We start from the raw sequence: 13796 nt of genomic DNA, 5'->3' as shown, positions 1-13796 counted from the left end.
GCCTCGAACTCACAGCAATCCTCCTACCTCTGCCTCCCAAGTGCTGGGATTAAAGGCGTGCACCACCATGCCCAGCTCTCTATTTTTTTTTTAATGGGACAGAATAACTAAGGAATATTAACAAGGGAGAGCTACCTGTCTCCTTTCACACCCTTCCAAGTTAACTGATTCTATGAGGCCCATGCACAGAGGCCTCTGCTTTTTATAACTCTGTGATTATGTAACAATACATTGATTACAAATGATCCTCCACATAGATAACCAAATAAATTTTGGCCAGAGAGAGTGCCGTTGATTTTCCTCGCCCTCTGTGGAAAAAGATAGTTTTGCATCCACTAAGCAAATTCACTTCAGCATCTCTAACTGCCTCTGTATGTCAACTTCATGGATTTTCCCTTGGATTCTATCTTTTAACATTTGATTCTATATTATTAATTAATGAGTGAAATGAATGCTTGGAACAAGCTCATTTAGTATTTTTATAAGATCCATGATTTTATCTTTTCAAAAATTATTCATTTGAGGGGGAGAGAAAAAGAGAGAGAGAGGGAGAAGGAGAGAGAGAGAATGGGCACACCAGAGCATCCAGCCACTGCAAAACTCCCCATGCATGTACTAACTTGTACATCTGGCCTACATGGGCCCTGGAGAATCGAACCTGCATTCTTTGGCTTTGAAGGCAAGTGCCCTAACTGCTAAGTGCTAAGTCAACTCTCTATCTCTAAGTATATATATATATATATATATATATATATATATATATATATATATATATAATTTATTTACTTGAGAGAAAGAGAGGCAGACAGAGAGAAAGAGAAAAAGAGAGAGAGAGATTGGTCTCCTGCCACTGCAAACGAACTCCCGATACCTGTACCACTTTTTGGCTTAACATGGTACTGACTTAACATGGGTACTGGGGAATCAAACCCCATTCATCAGGCTTTACAAGCAAACCCTTTTAACTGCTGAGCCATCTCTCCAGCCCTGTGATTTTAACTTTAAAAAAAAAAACCTTGTAATAACAGCTAACAAGAACTGCGCACTTGGGATGAAAGGCTTTCCAAGAGGTTTAGAAGCATGTAATTTACACAGCCACCTCCAGGCAGGCCTCACTTTCACTGGCACTTTATGAATATGGATACAGAAATTTGGAACGGTCTTATAACTTGCTCAAGATTTCACTGCAAGGTTTGACCGTCAGTTGGGGTAAGATCCCTTCTTCCTGAGGCTATGACCACTTATTTTCCCTTCAGGTTGATGATGTCTGGTATTAATACTGTCTGAGGCAACCAAGTCACTCTCAAATAGGCACGGGGGACAGCCTGCAGTTCACAGGCCGTGAAGCTGCAACCGACATTTCACTGATAGGAAATTCTAGGTGGAGCCAGTGTGATCCCATGCAGAGCAAGCTGAGGGAAGAAGATGGTGTCATCGAAATAAATCAATAAGGGCTGGAGAGATGGCTTAGCGGTTAAGCGCTTGCCTGTGAAGCCTAAGGACCCCGGTTCGAGGCTCGGTTCCCCAGGTCCCACGTTAGCCAGATGCACAAGGTGGGCGCACGCGTCTGGAGTTCGTTTGCAGAGGCTGGAAGCCCTGGCGCGCCCATTCTCTCTCTCTCTCCCTCTATCTGTCTTTCTCTCTGTGTCTGTCGCTCTCAAATAAATAAATAAATAATTAAAAAAAAAAAGAAATCAATAAATAAAACACCAGCCTCCGAGTTGGAAGTCCTGCATGGCTGGACACACTCAGCGCCTGCCAGTAACGGGTTCCTAGGCAAGTCATCTGTGGACCTTGTTGGTTCTCCTCAGCAAAGTGACAAAGATGCCGAGAACTTCAGAGCAAGCAGGACAGAGTTAACTGTGCTGGCACTGCCAACAGATGGACATTGTATGTGGATTACTGCGGTGGTGGTTTGATTCAGGTGTCCCCCATAAACTTGGGTCTTCTGAATGCTAGGTTCCCAGCTGATGGAGATTTGGGAATTAAAGCCTCCTGGAGGCAGTGTAGTGTTGGGGGCGGGCTTATGGGTGTTATAGCCAGTTTCCCCATGCCAGTGTTTGGCACACTCTCCTGTTGCTATGGTCCACCTTATGTTGGCCATGGGGTGTTGTCCACCCTCTGCTCATGCCATCATTTTCCCTGCCATCGTGGAGCTTCTCCTTGAGTCTATAGGCCAAAATAAACCTTTTTTTTTTTTTTTCTCACAAGCTGCTGTTGGTTGGGTGACTTCTACCAGCAATGTGAACCTGACTGCAACAGCTGCCCATCTTGTTATTAAACCTGGGCCTTGAAGAGAGAAAATACTCAGTGGTGGCAAGATTAGTAATGACGTATGCTCTGGAGGTCAAGTCCAAGAAGGTGGACATGTTCCTCATCTTGCTTCTGACATCCAGAGCCATCCCAGGCAAGCTCTCAGATCTAGCCCTACAGGTTACTCCGGAGTCGTGGATTCGTGAGTGTGCGCTGAACCAAACGGAATACACATCCACTAGTGTGGCAGGATGAAGAGCCCAGCCCCCCCCCCCCCATGGCACGCAACATCCATTGAGATGTGTTCCCACATCGCAGCCCACTCTGCAGCATTTATTTCCCTTTCAAAGTTACCTTCGATGCTCTCCTGTTATGTTTGGCTTGGTTTCAAGTGTCCCATGCTAGGTAAGGGCTCCTCTTCTGAGCCGTACCCCAAGACCCACCTTTGCTGTTTGTTATTGGCTTTAATTTTATTTATTTATTTGAGAGTAAGAGAGAGAGAAAGAGGCAGAGACAAAGAGAGAGAGAGAGAGAGAGAGAGAGAGAGAGAGAATGGGCGCGCCAGGGCCTGCAGCCACTGCAAACGAACTCCAGATGCATGTGCCCCCTTGTGCATCTGGCTAACGTGGGTCCTGGAGAATTGAGCCTCGAACCGGGGTCCTTAGGCTTCTCAGGCAAGAGCTTAACCACTAAGCCAGCTCTGCAGCCCATGTTATTGGCTTTAAAGCCAATGCAATTCCGCACACAATGCTATATGCCTCCACGGAGGTCCTGTTTAAGAGCTTCTGTCACCCAGTCTTGATTGAACATTTCCCGTGGACCATGCATGCCTTGTTCTAGGCATTAAGGATTTACAAAGCAGTGATTTAAAAGGAGATTAGGCTGGAGCGATGACTCAGCTGTTAAAGAGCCTTGTTTGCAAACTCTGCTGGTTAGGGTTCAGTTCCCCAGTACCCACATAAAACCAGATGCACAAAATGGTGCATATATCTGGAGTTTGTCTGCAGTTGGAAGAGATCCTTGTACAGTCATACTTCCTCTCCTCATCCTCTCTCCAAATAAAAGTATTTTATTTATTTATTTGTTGATTTATTGATTTACTTATTTATTTTTCACAAAAGAGAGGAAATCCCTGTTCTGATGAAATGGGATTGGGGTAGGATGGGGAGAAAAGTGGAAGTAAAAGAAATTTAAAATGTTACACTCTGAAACTATGGTAAATAAAGTCATCGATTAGAATTATATCCTGTTGATATATATAGTCATATCTGTGGGGGTTCATGACAAAAGAATTAAGCAAGGCATTGCCCTTTGAATGAGGCAGCATTGCATTTACTTTGGTGGCTAAGAACTGTCTTCAGACAATTACAAATTGTAAGCCAGGGCTGGAGAGATGGTTCAGTGGTTAAAGGCACTTGCTTGTAAAGCCTGATGGCCCAGGTTCAATTCCCCAGTAGCCATTTAAAGCCAGATGCACAAAGAGGTGCATGTGTCTGAAGTTTTATTTGCAGTGGCAGGAGTCCCTGATGTGTCCATTCATTCTCTCTTTCTATCTTTATGAGTCTTTCTTTCCCTCTCCCCCACCCCCTCTGCTTGCAAATAAATGATTTTTTTCCGGCTAAATGATTTTTTTAAACAATATGTCAATATTGCTGGGCGTGGTGATGCATGCCTTTAATCCCAGCACTCGGGAGGCAGAGGTAGGAGGATCGCCGTGAGTTCGAGGCCACCCTGAGACTACATAGTTAATTCCAGGTCAGCCTGGACTGGAGTGAGGCCCTACCTTGAAAAAAAAAATTATGTCAATATTATTTTGGAAGATAACAATTGAGATATTAAACATTATATAAATATAGTAGATATCTTTTCAGTAAAATGTCATTAATTTAATCTTCTCTCTGCTTAGATTAAATTACATCAGGCCAGAACAAATTCTCCTTACAGTAAATTTTCTAAGGAATGACTGTGACATTTACTAGAGAATATAAACACAGTAAAGGGACTTTTCAAGAGAGATATATCTTAGCCAGATGGAAGGCTTTTACTTTAAAAATGTAAAAGGTCATAAGACTCAGTCTTTTTCGGGTAATCATAATTTTTTAACAGGCCAAAGTGCATATTCCTAACACAGAAGTGTGGTTTTTTTTCAATTGGTTAAAATACAGTGGGGAATGAATTTCCTCAACAGCAGGGAGGAAACTCCCCAAGAGAGGCAGGTCACAAAACCAGAGGGTATAAATTTGTTCCAAACAAGACACTGTCGGTTAACACACACACTCACTCTCTCGCTCTCTCTCTCTCCCTGTGTGTGTTTAATGAAGGAATTTTGTCTCCCCAGTGGCAATGATACATATTTCCAAGCATTTAAACAATGGTTAGAACAATCTGTATAACAATGGACGAGCTCTATACTTGGCTCATTTGATGGCAAACAGCATGAGTTATTTTCCCACGCAACCCCTCACCAACACAAGGCAGCAGAGTTAAAGAACAGAGATGCATGAACAGCGATGTTTCTCATCACAGGCCTATGCGAACCGATGAAATACCGATGAAGAACCAACGAGAGGTCCTACGGGTCACCTGCGCCATCTAAACCACAGCCTCTTTGCTCTCTAATTCTTTGGCCCTTCTGTGAATTTTGGCATTAGAGTTTTATGTTTATTCATTGATTTCTCTCTCTCCAAGCAGAATGTAAGCTACCTGGTGAGAAGGGGCCCTCTGGAGCTCTTCTGCATCCCCACTTTTAAGTTGCTCAGTAAGTATTTGTTGAAAGAATGACCAAAGGGGCTGGAGAGATGACTCAGTGGATCCAGCGCTTGCTGTGCAAGTGTTGAGTTTGAGCCGGGCGTGGTGACGCACGACACCTTTCATCCCAGCACTCGGGAGGCAGAGGTAGGAGGATCGCCATGAGTTCGAGGCCACCCTGAGACTCCATAGTGAATTCCAGGTCAGCATGGGCTACACTGAGACCCTACCTCGAAAAACCAAAAAATTAAAAATTAAAAAAGACTCTGAGTTTGTATCTCCAGCACCCACATAAAGCCAGACTCTGAAGTGCCAGACTTCTTTGCTACTTTCTCAGTAGTACATCCGCAAAACTAATCTTGGGCTGGAGAGATGGCTCAGGCATTAAGGCGTTTGCCTGCGAAGCCTCAGGACTCAGGTTCGATTCCCCAGGACCCACGGAAGCCAGATGCACAAGGTGGCACATGTGTCTGCAGCTCGTTTACAGCAGCTAGAGGCCCTGGTGCATCCATTCTCTCTCTCCCAAATAAATAAATAAAAGCTAATTTTGCTTTTCATTTACATGGTAACATTGAAACTTCCAGCACATGGAGAAACCTCTAAGGTTTCATTTCATGGGTTATTTTTTTTGGGGGGGGGAGGTGTGGGGTTGGGGGAAACACTCACACACCATGGCACACCTGTGGGAGCTAGAAGACAGCTTCCTTTCCTTCCACCTTATCTGAGACCAGGTCACTGGTGTTCACCAGACACTCAAGCTTTCAGATTGTGCTTCCTGCGTCCATGAGTGTGTTGGGACTGAGCATGCAGCTTCGCACAGCCCGTAAGCAGGCTTGCACAGCAAGCCCTTCTGGACTCCCGAGCCATCTCCACAGCCCAAGGTTCTGTTTCTATAGACAATGCTACTAAGAATATGCGTAAACACAGTTTAAGCTGAATTCATCAATCCAGCCTAGCACAGACAGTATTTAAGTGAAAAGCCAGTATGGAATTAATTTCAACCTACTTTCATATCATTGTCAAAATCATTACTCAGATATCAATCCAACTAAAACTCTGCTATTCTCATAGAAAGGGAACCTATAAAACCACTGTCATATGAAAGACTATTTTAGGATCCAAAATTAATAAAATGAGTAAGAAAATGAGTTTTCTTGACAAGCATTTTATTTTTTTGCTAACCCAAGGAGTCAAAGTTTTAAAATACAAAATGACCCTTACTGTTGTCCTTACAAGCTAAATGTAAGGAGAAACCGGCCGTCATCAACCTCACATAATAAAATGATTTTGCTTTGAATTTAAGTGGGTGGTAACATAATGACTACATCCATATCCGGTGGCCTCTGACAGCTGGTTCACACATTTTATAGTGTCTGGGCCACTGATGTGGGATGTGGAACAGGCTCTCCATGGTTCATCTCTGACTCCTGGTGTACTGAATGATTCTTCAGAACAATGCTCGTGTTTATTTCCTAATCTTTTCCGAGATGGACTGAGGCACACTTCACTCTACGCAGTCATAGCAGAGTGAGTGAGCGGATGACCTACGTGATGGGGAGACAGAGAGCAAGAGGAAGGACAGCTGAGGTTTCCAGCACAGGTGACATGGAGAAGCTCTCTTCTAGACTGCTGTCCCTCTAGTTCCACGTACACTATTAGGTCTAGAACTGGGTCCACTGAATACTATTCATTCATTAAAGTGCTTGCCTGAGAAGCCTACGGACCCACGTTCAATTTTCCAGGTCCCACAAAAGCCAGATGCACAAGGGGGCGCATGTGTCTGGAGTGCGTTTGCAGTGGCTGGCGGCCCTGGCATGCCCATTCATTCTCTCTCTCTCTCTCTAAAATAAATAAAAAATAAATAAAATTTTTCATCAAGCTCTAGATTCCTTGTTAAGGGTCAGTATCTACATTAAGGAAGGAGTTCTGAGATCTATACTTGAAAAGTTAAAAAAAAAATGATCTCGAAGTACAATAATGAGGCTGGCGAGATGGCTTAGTGGTTAAGCGCTTGCCTGTGAAGCGTAAGGACCCTGGTTCGAGGTTCAATTTGCCAGGACCCACGTTAGCCAGACGCACAAGGGGGTGCACACGTCTGGAGTTCATTTTCAGTGGCTGGAGGCCCTGGCGCACCATTCTCTCTCTCCCTGTCTGCCTCTTTCTTTCTCTGTCTCTTGCTCTAAAATAAATAAATAAAAATAAACAAATTAAAAAAAAAAACAAAGAAGTACAATAATGGCAGGAATGTGTGACATGCAGCAAAAGAGAGACCAGATGCTTTCCTGCAAAGGCGAATGACCCAAGTTTGGTTCCCCAGGAACCTCATAAAACCACACGCACCTAGTGGCACATGCGTCTGGAGTTCATTCGCAGTAGCTGGAGATCCTAGTGCACCCATTCTCTGCCTTTCTTCGCTCTCTGCTTGCAAATAAGTAAATAAATAAATAATCTCTTTAAAAAAAAAAAAAAAAAAAGAACCTGGAGTAGACTGGACATGCATGACTAGGGAAAGAGGCTGGGGCAGGAATCCAGGCTCATCTCAGCCACTCACCTGGCTACCAGACCTCATTTGGTGTGGCTGGGTCTCAATTTCCTTATAGAAAGATTAAAGGGGAAGCTTGCTTTGGCAGCACATATGCTAAAATTGGAATGAAGCCGGGCGTGGTCACGCACGCCTTTAATCCCAGCACTCGGGAGGCAGAGGTAGGAGGATTGCCATGAGTTTGAGGCCACCCTGAGACTCCATAGTGAATTCCAGGTCAGCCTGGGCTAGAGTGAGACCCTACCTTGAAAAACCAAAATAAAATAAAATAAAATTAGAATGATACAGAGATTAGCATGGCCCCTGCACAAGGATGACACCCAAATTCGTGAAGTGTTCCATATTTTTTGACATCAAAATAAAAGAGAGACTGATTGAGATGGGGAGAGGATAAGATGGAGAATGGAGTTTCCAAGGGGAAAGTGGGGGAGAGAGGGTATTTCATGGGATTTTTTTTATAATCATGGAAGTTGTTAATAAAAATTTGAAAAGAAAAAAAAAAGAAATAACAAAAAAATTAAAGGGTATGATTATAATCGGTTCTGCTGCGACTCTTACTTTGAAAATAAAACTTGTTCCAATTCAACTGATATACTAAAGAATAGTTTCAAAGTATACATGAATTTTGACTTTTTGATCACATTTATTTCTGTGAGAAACATTAAGTGATGCAGAAAACAGTACTAGTTAAACTGAGCCATGCTTCGAAAGCATAAAACACACACACATACCTTAAACAAATTCAAGATGCCTGGGTCATATGGTATCAGGAGCTATACCCACCCACATCTGTGATTTAAACGTTCCATCTGATTCCAGATAAGCCTTCTAATACCTGCTCATAAACTCTCAAAAGTTGCCCTTCCTTATGCCCAGCTCTTAAAACAATCTTTTAAAGTAAAGTGTTATATTTATTATCATCAGATACATATATAAATATGCATTTCTTCACTCTTGAATAGGTATAAAATTAAAATATTTTAAAATATTTTTATTTATTTGCAAACAGAAAGATAGAGAGATGAAAGAGAGAGAATGGGCATACCAGGGCCTCTAGCCGCTGCACATGAACTTCAGGTGCGTGTGACTCTTTGTGCACCTGACTTTCCGTGGGTACTGAGGACTCCAACCCAGGTCGTCAGGCTTTGCAGGCAAGTGCCTTAACCACTAGGCAATCTCTCCAGCCCCCAATGAACTGCTAACATTTTTAGCTAGGTTATTTCTCTTTTAATCCTATCAGTTATGAAGTTTTGGGGTGGTGTTCCCCCTTCGTCCACTTTTTCCCATAAGCCTTTGGTTTTCCCGGCATGGGTCTAACACAGTGGTGACTTTCAGGATAGCAACAGGTCTGAATCCAACGGAACAGGCTGCTCTGGGATCATTTCAAATTTAAACTCACTATCTCACGCCCTCATGTTGTTCCTAGAGTGAGTGAGTGTTTCCCTCTGGTAGTCTTTCACATGAAATTTTGCTTTTGTTTTGTTTTCTGAGGTAGGGTCTCATGCTAGCTCAGGCTGACCTGGAATTCACTATGTAGTCTTAGGGTGGCCTCGAACTCTCGGCAATCATCCCACCTCTTCCTCCCGAGTTCTGGGATTAAAGGCGTGTGCTACCACACCTGGCTTTCTTCACATGAAATTTAACACACTTATTCACAGCATTAAGAGGCTGAACATAAGTAATATTCATTTTAGCTTGGGTTCAGGATCTTAGGGGAAAAAAATGACTCAAGATGCATTATTAAATTGACCATGCATTCACGATCATTGAGAGCTGGCATTCTAAGTACAATGAAGAAGTGGAAGAGGAGAGGAGGGACAGCTACTCTGCAAAGTCTACAAAAAAGGTCAAATTCAGGCCCCAAGACTGAGTCATTAAGAAAATATATGAGGTCATATTTACTGATGCTAAAAATATATCACTACTAAAATACTGCCCATAAGTTACTAAGCATTTTCATTGGCAGGGGAAAATAAAAAGGAATTACTAGCAGGTATCCCTTCTACTGTTGACAAAATACAGCGAGAGAATATGCCAGTGGTCACAAAGTGGTTCCGAGCATCATCAGCAAATACAAACAACAGGCTGGAGAGATGACTTAATGGTTAAGGTGCTTGCCGTGAAGCCTAAGGACCCATGCTCAACTCTCCAAGTCCCACATAAGCCAGACACACAAGGTGACTCAAGCATGCAAGGACGCCCATGCGCACAAGGTGGCACACATGTGTCTGGAGTTTGATTACAGTGGCTGGAGGTCCTGGCACACCAATTTCTCTCTCTCACATGCTCACATTTAAAAAAGTTGGGGGGGGGTGCTGGAGAGATGGCTTAGCAGTTAAGCACTTGCCTCTGAAGCCTAAGGACTCCAGTTAGAGACTCGATTCCCCAGGACCCACGTAAGATGCACAAGGCGGCGCATGCATCTGGAGTTTGTTTGCAGTGGCTGGAGGCCCTGGTGCACCCATATTCTCTCTCTCTCTCTCTCTCTCTCTCTCTCTCTCTCTCTCTGCCTGTTGCTCTCAAATAGATAAATAAAATTTTTTTTAAAAGGTATAAGTCACATGGAAACCTACTCTTTTGGACAAAGGAACAACCAGAAGCCATAGATTGTTACTAGAAAATTTTCAGTGCCAGGGATGGGATACCTTCCAGTGAGTTGTTGGTCAGGGAGGTCACTGATACCCCCCAAAACGGGTCATTGCCAAGGCTCTTGGTTTCCTACCAGGAATAGATGGTAAGACCCTACTGCTGAAGACTGCACATGCTTGGGCCACAAGGTTATTAAGAAATCCTGCTGGAACTGAGCTGGAAACCTCCTCCATGGAGACCAGCTGACAGAAAGCTGAAAAAAGCCACGCTGCATGCAGTTCAACGGGAGAGAGAGAAATCACCAGTGAAGAGACTCAACAGTGGACACTGCAAGCCTTAATTTTGGCCAGCCAGGCCAAATGAGCCAACAGGTGCAATAGTGGCACGTCTGTTATGGGAGAAACAAACTGTCCTCTAATTTGGCTGGAGGCCTGCTCCGTGGGAGGGAATACATCCCTGATACTGAAAACCTACAGCAGGGGAAATGAGCCCTAGAGGTGTAACATCTACTGGTATCTGACTAAATGTATGTACTATGCTCACCAAACTGCCTGGTAAGCCCTTCTCTTAACATTCATATTCATATATTAATGCTACTCTCACTTAAAAAAAAACTATTTATTTGAGAGAGTGAGGGGCAGACAGAGAGAGAGAATGGGTGCACCAGGGCCTTCAGCCACTACAAATGAATTTCAGACACATGCACCACCTTGTGCATCTGACTTATGTGGGTCCTGGGGAATTGAACCGAGGTCCTTTGGCTTTGCAGGCAAATGCCTTAACCACTAAGCCATCTCTCCAGCCCTACTCTCACTTTTGGTTAAAGAAGCTTCTCTTTTCAGACGGCAGTGACCTAGGGATGACTCAGAAGGCATCATGGTGCTGAGAAGTGACAGATGAGTGCTCACCACTGAAACATCTCTACCACACCTTCCAAGGCTCAGGGTCCACTGCAGAAGAGGTGGCAGAAAGAATGTAAGAGCGTGTTGGATTGTCTACGGAGAGGAAGCATGAAGAAGAAAGGAACAAGGTCTCTACAGGTCAGTAGCAGCTGTAGATTGTATAAATAGATGTTTTTACATAGTCCACTTATCAAACTTACTTGACTGTCCCTGCAGCTCCCTTTTGAGCTTATGGGGACTGTTATGAATCAACATAAATGAAGTACATTTTGAGTCTAACGATAGAAGGTTGGGTGAATGCATATCTGAAATTTTGTTATTTATATGGCATTGTTAACTTGAATCTTGAGACAAGTTGTTAATGCTGATTCCGTCTCTCAGTGTCCCATCCAGACCAATGTAGATTTACCTGGATACTTGTTGGAAACTTGGAGGTGGGCCAGCAATCTTTATTTGAATAAGCTTCCCCCAAGAAATTCTAACATTTGCCTAAGTTTGAGAGCCACTGCTCATGAAGGATACTCTCCATTTGTAACATTTAACTGCCCCGAGGTGACTCCATGTGACTTCTTCACAAACATTCTGAAGTTGAGGCATTATTAAGCCAGTTTGAACAATACTTTCTTTGGCTTAAAATTTAAAGTATGCCTTTTGAAAAAAAATTATGAGTATGATATTAAAATAGTCTGATTACAGATTATTTTCTTGTTCTCAGAACAGATATGTTAAGTACTGAAATAGATGCCTTCCATTTGCCTATAGTAACTTCTTGAATCAAATCCAAACAGCCATTAAGTTTTTGTACTTTCCAGGGTAGTTTCACTGAAATATTTTTTGTAGCATATAAATATTTTTTGTATAACCTAATGCTAGTATCTGAATTGCTGTAGTAAAATATAAAATACATGAAAAAAAAGCATGTGGCGATTTGATTCAGATGTCCCCCATAAACTTGGGTGTTCTGAATACTAAGTTCCCAGCTGATGGAGATTTGGGAATTAATGCCTCCTGGAGGCAGTGTAGTGTTGGAGGCAGGCTTATGGGTGTTATAGCCAGTTTCCCCTTGCCAGTGTTTGGCACACTCTCCTGTTGCTATTGTCCACCTGATGTTGACCAGAGGGTGGTGTCCACCCTCTGCGCATGCCATAGTTTTCTCCTGCCATCATGGAGCTTCCCTCCCAGTCTGTGAGCCAACATAAACCTCTTGTTCCTACAAGCTGCTCTTGGTTGGGTGATTTCTGCCAGCAATGCAAACCTGACTGCAACAGAATATCCTTAAGGATCTTAAGGACTCCTTACAAAGTGCTCCTCCAGACACAAAATGACCTGCATATCTATAACCTCACAGAGCCTGAAACTACCTACACAAGAGCATCATAATAGGAGGAAAAGATGATGACATCAAAATAAGAGAGAGACTGATTGAGAGGAGGAAGGGGTATGATGGAGAGTGGAGTTACAAAGAGGAAAATGGGGAGGGTGGGAGGTAATTACCATGGGTTACTGTCCATAACTATGGAAGTTGTCAGTAAAAAATAAATTTTAAAAAAAAGCTAGTCTGTTGGATTTGCCTCAAAAAAAAAAAAGGAAAATACAAAAAAAAAAGATAGACCTATACTGCAGTCATTTCAATAATGGCAAATCATTCTCCTCCCCCTCCCCAAAAAAATAAAACAGGATAGACTCATACTGCAGTAATTTTCAACAATGGCTAATCATCCTCCCAAAATAAAAATGTAGCTCATAGTGTTTTCAGGACAGCTTTTTGTAACTGGGGCTAATGTGTGGCTTCCATAGCCAACTATGAACCAGCTTACAATCTCTGTTTCCAGAAGCTCTACACTGTATGAACAGCTATATGCGGCCGGTCTGATGTGATGTCATGATGGTGAAACCCAAATTCCTACTAGATAGCTCCCCTCCTATCACTCCCCTGATCTCGGGACTCTTGACCTTCCAAAGCACATCTAAAGCTAACGACACGGTAGCTACCTTTTTCTTACAGGTTTCTTCAAATAGCTTTTATTTTTTTAAATACATTTTATGTATTTATTTGAGAAAAAGAAAGAGGAAAGGAGGGGCGAGAGGGGGAGGGAAAGAGAGAGGGGGAAGAGAGATGGGGGAGTGGGGCAGAAAGGGGGAGAAAGGGGGAGACAGGGGTGGGGGAGTGAGATACGGAGAGAATGGGCACACCACGGCCTTCAGCCACTGTAAACAAACTCCAGGCGCATGCACCACCATGTGCATCTGGCTTATGTGGGTCCTGGGGAATCGAACCTGGGTCCTCAGGCTTCACAGGCAAGTGCCTTAACCAGTAAGCCATATCTCCAAGCCCCTAGGCACAGAGAGAGAATGGACGCACTGGGGCCTCTTGCTCATGCATACTCCATATGCATGAGCCACTTTGTGCATCTGACTTTATGTGGGTGCTGGGGAATCGAACCCAGGCCATCAGGCATTGCAAGGAAGCACCTTAACCACCAAGTCATCTCTCCAGCCCCCTCCCCCCACAGCTTTTCTTTTCTGAAGATTTTTATTTGTTTATTTATCTGTGAGGCGAGAGAGAGGAGGAGGAGGAAAGAATGGGCGCACCAGGGCCTCTTGCCTCTGCAAACAAACTCCAGATGCATGCACCACTTTGTGCATCTGGCTGTATGTGGCTACTAGGAAATCAAACCCCGGCACAGCAGGTTATGTAAGCAAGTGCCTTTAACCCTCTGAGCCATCTCTCCAGCTCTCACATGGCCTGAAACACAAACATT

General features: G+C 43.5%; 1 protein-coding gene and 1 non-coding gene across 3 annotated transcripts in view; one reads left to right on the top strand and one right to left on the bottom strand.

Annotated features, from left to right (window-relative positions):
- The window catches only part of Colec12 (collectin subfamily member 12), a 235018-nt gene that overhangs the window by 126285 nt on the left and 94937 nt on the right, over positions 1-13796 (bottom strand). The gene's annotated exons all lie outside the window — the stretch shown is intronic.
- LOC123455166 lies at positions 7789-7891 on the top strand. Its single transcript, XR_006633724.1, has one exon. It is a non-coding gene; the product is annotated as a U6 spliceosomal RNA (small nuclear RNA).

Source organism: Jaculus jaculus, chromosome 15 (genome assembly GCF_020740685.1).
Source record: "Jaculus jaculus isolate mJacJac1 chromosome 15, mJacJac1.mat.Y.cur, whole genome shotgun sequence".
Taxonomy (NCBI): Eukaryota; Metazoa; Chordata; class Mammalia; order Rodentia; family Dipodidae; genus Jaculus; species Jaculus jaculus.
Note: the sequence above shows the minus strand (reverse complement) of the source record. Positions and strands in the feature narration are given on the sequence as shown.